This window comes from Prinia subflava, chromosome 1 (genome assembly GCF_021018805.1).
Source record: "Prinia subflava isolate CZ2003 ecotype Zambia chromosome 1, Cam_Psub_1.2, whole genome shotgun sequence".
Classification (NCBI taxonomy): Eukaryota; Metazoa; Chordata; class Aves; order Passeriformes; family Cisticolidae; genus Prinia; species Prinia subflava.
In genome coordinates this window covers 130,780,551-130,788,669 of record NC_086247.1, presented here as the reverse complement: position 1 = coordinate 130,788,669, position 8,119 = coordinate 130,780,551, and the positions used below count along the sequence as shown (strand labels likewise).

General features: G+C 48.4%; 1 protein-coding gene across 4 annotated transcripts in view; it reads left to right on the top strand.

The window, feature by feature from the left end:
- Positions 1 to 696: 696 nt before the first annotated feature.
- ANKIB1 (ankyrin repeat and IBR domain containing 1) overlaps positions 697 to 8,119 on the top strand; it is an 88,143-nt gene continuing 80,720 nt past the window's right edge. For 3 of the 4 annotated variants that reach the window (XM_063412400.1, XM_063412410.1, XM_063412384.1), the window contains exon 1: positions 697 to 834. The gene's annotated coding sequence lies outside the window, so the exon portion shown is untranslated. Of the gene's footprint in view, positions 835 to 925; positions 1,079 to 8,119 lie in introns of those variants that run through there. The other variant, XM_063412392.1, reaches the window with a different exon arrangement.

Sequence of the window (8,119 nt, the reverse complement as noted above, 5' to 3'; positions counted from 1 at the left end):
GCTGCCTCGCCTCGGCACGGCCGGAGGGCGACGAGCAGGAGCGGCCCCGCGCCCCAGCACCTCCCGCCCCGCACCGCCCGGCCGGGAAACGCCCCCGAACTTCCCCGGCCGCGCCCAGGAGCCGCCGGGCACCGGCCCCCGAGGAGTGCTCCCGCTGAATCCCCCGGGGCGGGAGCGCCTCCTCCGCCGTCACGACCGCCCCGGAGCCGGGGTCGCCCCGGCCCCGCTCCCTCTCTGCCTGCCTTGCCTTCCTCGGTGGCGCCTGCCGCCGCCTGCCCGCCGCATCCTCCCGCCGCGCCCGCCGCCCAGGCCCCGCGTCCCGGCCTGCTCCGCCCCGGCCCCGCCCCGCTCCCTCCCCCGGCGCGGCGGATCCGCTTCCCGTCGGAGCCCCGCGCGCCTCGGCTGCCGATGAGTTTCCGGGTCGGCGGCCTGAACTTGTGCTGTCGCCGCCGGTTGTTGACCGCGGGCGGAGAAAGAGGGAGTGAGCCGGGGCTGCGGGCCGGGCCGGAGCTGGAGGCGCGGCTGGCGGGCGGGGAGGCGACGAGGCGGAGCGGCCGCCCGGGCCCGCGGAGCGCCGCCGGCAGCAGCTGTCAGCGCCGCCGCCGAACAAAGAGGCAGCGAGCCGGCGGCAGCCGCAGCGCCGTGCCCGCGCCCGGGGCCCCGGCGGGCTGAGTGACAGCCCCGGCTGCCCGCCAAGCTCCCGCTGGAGCGGGCGCTCCAGAGGGCGCCGTACCCCGAGTGCGCAGAGAGGAGCGGCCGCTGAGCACATGGAAGCTCTGAGTGGCGGGCGCGGAGGCACCGGGAAGGGCCGGGGAGAGCCCCTGTGAGGAGACGGTGAGCGCTGGCGGCGCTGGGCGAGGTTCGGGCGGGGGCTGGGGCGGGCACAGTGAGCGGAGCCCGGCCGCGGGTGAAGCCTGGAGGCTCGGCACATCGGGGTGTCGGCAGTGCTGTGCATCGCCGGGGTTCGGGCCGGGAGGCGGCTCCGGGGCCCCTCTGTGCCGTGGGCAGGCGAGGGGAGCGGAGAGGGGGAGGCAGGAGCAGCCGGAGTGCGGAGGTGAGCAAGCGGCAGGTTACCGAGGTTAGTGCGGGGGGCTGTGGGGAAAGGGGATGGGGGATGAGGGGGCAGAGAGGCCGCCTCTGACCCGGGCTCTCGGCTGGCGGGGGGCTCGCCCGGGGTCTGCCCGGGTGGGGGGATCGGCGGCAGACACCCCGGGGCGGCCGGGAAGTTTGGAGCTGCCCGATGGCCTGGCTGCAGCCAGGTCCCGCCGCTGGGCTCCTGCCCGCCTTGTTCGTAGCCGGGAAATCCTGCCTGGAAGGCAGAAGGGGAAAAGTGTGAGTGGCCGGAGTGGGAGCGTGGGCTGCGGGGCGAGCTGTGACAGTGACCTGGCTGCTTGGCTCGGTAACGCCGTCAGAGCAGCCCCTGAGTGAATTTAAATGCTTGCGATCACAGGGGTGTGGGTCTTTTTTTTTTTTTTTTTTTAACCAACAAAATACTGAGTGGAAGAGTGGAAGAAATTTAGTCTTGATAGCGTAGCAGTTTTATGTAAGTAGCAGTATCCCTCTCCCAGGCATGTCTAAGCACATACTGGAAATTGGGCAACTTTTACAAATTAGTCTTAATAATTCATGACTCGTCAGTCTACCTCTTATTTACAGTTCAAATGCAGAGAATGTACAGAGTCACGAAAACATTCTCGGCAGAGTAAAGCACTAATAGTACAGCTTAAATTGCTTGCATGGATCCCTCCATTATGACTAACCGTCCTTGATTGCACCTTCTTTGAGTGCATTTCTGTGCTTACCAGTTCCAGAAATGCAGTTTTAGTTGTAGACATAACATCGATAATGTGCTGTAATTTAAGTACATTCACTAAAGAGGGAGACGGCTTTTGAGAGGATTTTGGCCGTAGAGGTTAGCAATGAGAGGGGACTGTGTCTTCTTTACAGATATGGCTGTTTTAGCCTTACTTTCATCTTTTTGATTTTTAGTATGAAGTGTGGTTTAATTTCTCTTTAATGTCTTTTGCATTCAGAAGAAAACTACTCTTCTTCCTTGAGGGGGAAAAAAAGGCTTTAGTCATAAGAAAATCAACAGCATTTTTCAACTACTTAGAACATGTGACTTGTTTCATTATGATGTCTACATGGAAGTAAATCAGTAGAATTTATAGCAACTTTTTTTTTCTCTTTTTGGACGTGGAAAGAGTAAATGGTTGTATTTACAAATCATAGAAGAGGCTTCTGCAAACTTTAATTCCAGACTTTTCTGTGATCTTATACTCAGTCAATTCCTTCTTCAACAAATTTTACTTCAGTCCTTAATCAAAATAATATATTTTAATAATACAATCTATTATTCCTGAATTACTGTGTTACTGTAAGTCTACTAAAAAGCTAAGCAGTGTTGGTGATGCTCTGTATTCATGTATATATGCATCAGCAGAGTATTAGGAATGAAAATTAGTTTTAAAAGAAAGAAAAAAAAATACAACAGTGGCACTATATTAATAATACAACAGCCAAAACCCAAAAATCAGGCAAGTGAGTTTTATGCAGTCTCTTTTATTTTCACTTGTGCCATACACACCTGGATAGGACTAGGTAAGTACGTATGTAATACATGATTAAGCTTCTTGCACAAAACATGGAGTTTCCTGGATGTGTTTACATATCGCATGTGAGTTTACAGGTATCTCTTATGTGTTCCTATCTGGCCTACACACTTCAGAAAATTAAAGAAAACTAAGCACGTAAATATGAAAAGGAATGCTTTCTAATGCTGTCAGCTTTTATTCAATAGAAGAACTATAAAAAAGGTTTTAGAAAATGTCACTATGTCTTTGTTCACTATATAAAACCTTGTTAATGCTATGGTTGATTTGTTCTGTCCTGAGCAGTTTATCACTCCTTGTCTGTGACATCTCTGCTGTGATTGCTTATCACTATGTTTCTTTTTTTTTTCGGTAGTAGAGCTTTGTTTATTAATCATTAACTAGTTTGGCTAGCAATTCTTGTGATGTTTTGGATTTTTGTTTGTTTTGGTTTTTGTAAGATTTTTTTTGTTGTTTTGTGTATTGGATGGATTTTTTTTGTTTTTTGTTTGGGGAGGTTGTTTGTTTTTGAGAGGTTTTGTTTGTCGGGTTTATTTTTGCTATTCAGATGTCACGTAGTTCCCGTTACCTGAGTAGTTCATTAACTCCTCCTCGGAATCTGGTAACTAGATGTTGCTGTCTGCAGTTGTCACTGTTGAGGTTTTGTCAGCTCTGCTAAGGTGACTCATGCCAGTGAGAGGGAAAATTGAGAAGCTGGAGGTTACCGATACGTGTGCTGAACCAGTTACGTTTCTAATCATATTACTGTGTTTGCATAATTGGTAATGACACATAGCAAAGAGAGATCTGTTTTGCTTGAAGAGCAGCCTTGTGGAAATTCTGAAATGTTCAAAATGACATGGAAAATTCTGTTTTCAACATCATTATCATCAGGCAAGACTGTTACTTTTTGCTTTTGCTTCCTCCTCCCAAAATACATACCACATAGCTTTCCATGGAGCATTATAGAGATCACGCTTATGTGTAAATTTTAGGGGGAAAGATTATTTCACGCAAGATTATATTACATTTTACATTGCAAGTTCAAGCCAGAAACGTCTACCTGATGTTTAACAACTGCTGTTTTTCTTCATAACTGCTAAATGTCTTCCAGAGTTATTGGAAACAGAAGTTAGTCTTTGCTTGTGACAGTGGAAGGCCAAGTCAAGGTCCCCACCTGGGTCAGGGCAGCTCCTGGTATTGACACACGCTGGGGGCTGAAGGGATTGAGAGCAGCCCTCTTGAGGAGGACTTGAGAGTACTTTTGGATGAAAAACTGGAGATAAGCTGGCACTCTGCACTTGCAGCCCAGAAAGCCAATTGTAATCTGGGCTGCACCAAAAGCAGCATGGGCAGCAGGGTGAGGGAGGGGATTCTGCCCCTCTGCTCTGCCCTGGTGAGAGGGGCCCCACCTGGGATGCTCTGGGGCCCCTCAGACAGCAAAGACATGAACGTATTGGAGAGGGTATGGAGCAGGGACACAAACATGGACCAGCTCTCCTGTGAAGAAAGGCCAAGAGAGCTGGGGCTCCTCACCCTGGAGAAGAGAGGGCTCCAAGGAGATGCTGTTGCAACCTTTCAGTATAAAGGGAGCCCACAAGAAAGACTTTACTGGGGCCTGTTTGGACAGGGCAAGGAACAAGAGTTTTTAACTGCTTTAGACAAGGCAAACACCTCTTTTGACCTAAAGCTTATTTGCAGTACAGCTAATATTCTTGAATTTTGTTTAGGGAGTTTTGTTGAAGTTGCTGAAGAGGCATTTTCATTGGGTGGTTTCCTTAGATTTGTATTTTAAACTAGGCAAATTCTAAAATATTATTCTTCTTAGAATTCTAAAATATGGGAAGACATTGTAAATGGATTACTGGAGGGAAATAGGAAGGTGTCTCTGCTGAATGTCTGGGATCCTTCCTAGCTCAGGTGGCTTTATGGAGCAGCTGTGTTACAGTGTTGCAAAGAAAAGTTACTCTTGTAACTTTCTTATTTAATTCTGTACTGACAGGGAAGACAAGGGTACAGAATTAATCCTGCTAAAGCAAGGTTTATATTTGTGCATAAACTACACCTAGAAATCAATGTTTGCACACAGCTTTCAGTATAGTAACATTATTCTTTGTCAATAACTTAGTGTAGTTTATATATTACATAGTTACAACTGAGGCACTATATTATTAATTCTGTATAAAATACTTTTTATGTGCAGGCTCCTATGTTTGAGAAAATGCCTTTAAATTTCTTGGGGATTTTCCCTACTTAAAGGAGTTTTCCAGTGGCTTGTGATTACCATTTTGATACCCCTGAAGACCTTGCAGTAGTCATGATATGGAAGACTCCTTATGCTCTCTCTGCCCAGCTGAGTGCAGTGACTTTAAGGGATAAGGGGCGATGGTGACAAGTTCCTGCCCAGTGCAGCAGAGGTGTCTCTCTTCTGTGGCAGCCTTACCTTCCCAAATGCCTTTACCATAATACTTAGGAACCTCTGCACATGAAACCAAACAGTAACAAGGATGATGGTTCATCTAGCTTGGTGCTGCCAAGGTTAAGTTGACCTATACCCTGCATCAAATCTGCTCTTACAAAGCAAAAAGGTTGGATCATTGTTGCAGGAGACTCCCTTCTGAAGGGAACAGAAGGCTCAAAGAGAAGGACCCACTTCTTGGGCAAGTCTCTTGCTTCCCTGGGGCCTGGGTTAACGATGTGGAGAGAAAATTTCATATCGTGGTGTGGCCCTCAGATTGGTATCCATTACTGATTTTTTTTTTTAAGGTAGGCAGCAATGAAGTTCCAACAAAAAGTATGAGGGCAATGAGAGAAAACTTCAGGGCCTTGTTTAAGGAATCAGGAGCACAAGTAGTGTGCTTCTCTATCCTTCCAGTTGCAGGGAAAGATGAGGGAACAATCAATTCCTGCCTCCAAGCCTAGTGTGACTGGCAGAATTTTTGGGGGGTTTAGTCATGGGTTGGTTTACATGACACCAGGTCTTCTGGTGACAGACGGTGTACACCTATCTCAAAGAGAGAAAAAGATATTTGCACAGGCGTTAGAAGGGCTCATTAGAAAAGCTTTAAACTAGACTTGAAGGGTGAAACTGATAAAACCAGGCTCACTAGAGATAAGCCTGGGGGCAGCACACACATGTTTGAGGGATGGTTTGCTAGTGGTGTCCTTTGATCTTCCATTTCAGTGAAGACAGGGGATGAAGATCCATGTGGCAGCAAAGACAAGTGGTTATCCCAGGGACTGGTAAGAGCAGATCCATGTGTCAGAAACCACAGAAGCATCTGAGATTGGTCATACAGGAATTAGGACTTCTTCCCCAAAAAAGGTGGAGGTATAAATAGCCTGAAGTGCTTCTGCTCCAGTGCATGCAGCACAGGCTACAACCAGGAGGAGCTGGAAGCCATTGTGCAGCAGGAAAATGATGATATAATTGCCATTACGGAAACATGGTCGTTGTGTGATGACTCACAACTGGAGGGCTGCAAAGGATGGCTGTAAACTCTTCAGAAGGGATAGGCAAGGAGGGAGAGGCAGTGGAATAGCCCTGTGTTTTAGGAATGCTTGGATTGTCTAAAGCTTAATTCTGGTGCCAATAGAGTTGTTTGTGGGTGAGAATCAGGGGCCAGGCCAACAGTGCAGATATCCTGGTTGGTAGTCTCTTACATCTGGCCAGCTTGCAGAGTCAGACAAAATATTCACTGAGCAGCTGTGAGAAGTTTTACAATCACTAGCCCTTGTTCTTCTGGAGAGCTTCAGCTCACCAGATGTCTGCTGGAAGTACAATGCAGTGGAGAGGAAACAGTCCAGAGGAAGCAGTTCCTGGAGTGTCTGGAAAAGAAATTCCTGACACAGTTGGTGAGTAAGCCAGCTAGGTGCCCTGCTGGACTTACTGTTCGCAAAAAGAGAAGCACTTGTGGGTGATGTGATGATTGGAGACTGTCTTGGGCACAGTAATTGTGAAATGACAGAGTTTTCAATTCTTGGAGAAGGGGTGATTCAGCAGAGCTGTTACCTTGGACTTCTGGAGGGCAGACCAGCATATTGAGGAGATTGGTTGAAAAATTTTTGAGTGGCACTCCTAAAAGGGACACAAGCCCAGGAAAGATAAAGATTTTTGAAGAAGGAAATCCTAGAAGTGCAGAAGTGGGCTGTCCCCATATGTGCCTAAATAAGGGCTGTTGGGCAAGATGACCAGCGTGACTGAACAGAGTGTTCTGGTTTGAGATCTGGAAAAATAGGAGAGTCTGTGGCCTCTGGAAGAAGGGACCAGCAACTGAGGAGGACTACAAGGATACCACGAGGTTATCCAGGGCCAGTTAGAACTTAAGATTAAGTTAGAAGGGCCAGTTACAACTTAATCTGGATACTGCTGTAGAAGTTCATAAAATTGTTTCTGTTAATATCCCAGTAATAAAAGGAAGGCCTAGGAGAATCCTCATCCTTTATTAGATGAGAGTGCAAACAAAGTGACTAAAAATAAGGAAAGAGGCTGAGGTACTTAATGCTTTCTTTTCCTCAGTTTTTAATAGCATGACCAGCTGTTCTCTGGCTACCCAGCCCCCTGAACTGGAATAAAGAGACAAGGTGCAGAATGAAGGCTTTGTAATCTCAAGTGAAAGGGTCAGAGACCTTCTATTCCACTGGAACACTCACACGTCTGTGAGGCTGAGCGGGATCCACCCAAGGGTACTGATGGCACTGGCAGAAGTGCTCACTGAACCACTTTCCATCATTTACCAGCAATCCTGGTTAATGGTGGAGGTCCCACGTGACTAAAGGTTAGGAAATGTGACACTCATGTACAAGAAGGATTGGAAGGAGGATCTGAGGAACTACAGGCTTGTCAGTCTGACCTCAGGGCCAGGGACTGTCATGGAGCAGACCATCTTGAGAGCCATCACATGGCACATACAGGACAGTCAGAGGATCAGGCTCAGCCAGCATGGGTTTGTGAAAGCCACATCCTTCTAGACCAAGCTGATCTAGGACAGAGTGACCTGCTCAGTGAACAAGCAGAAGATTGCAGAAGTTGTCTACCTAGACGTCAGTAAAGCCTTTGACACCATTTCCCACAACATTCTCCTGGATAAACTCTTTCCACTGGCATACTCTTCTCTGGGCAAAAAAAGGTGTCTGGATGTCCAGGCTCCCAGAGTGATAGTGAATAGAGTTAAATCCAGTTGGTGGCTGGTCACTGGTGTTCCCCAAGGCTCCCTATTGCTGTCTGTCCTACTGAATATCTTCATGGATGATTTGGAAGAGGGGATCCAGTGCACCCTTAGTCAGTTTGCAGGCAACACCAAGCTGGATGAGAGTGTTGACGTGCTGGAGGGTAGGAAGGCTCTGCAGTGGGATCTGGACAGGCTGCTTTGGTGTGCTGAGGCCAGTGGTATGGGATGCAACAAGGCCGAGTGCTGGATCTGCCCTTGCGTCACAACAGCCCCATGGAGCACTACAGGCCTGGGATGAGTAGCTGGGAAGCTGCCTGCCAGAAAAGAACCTGGGGTTTTGGTTGATATGGTGTCAGC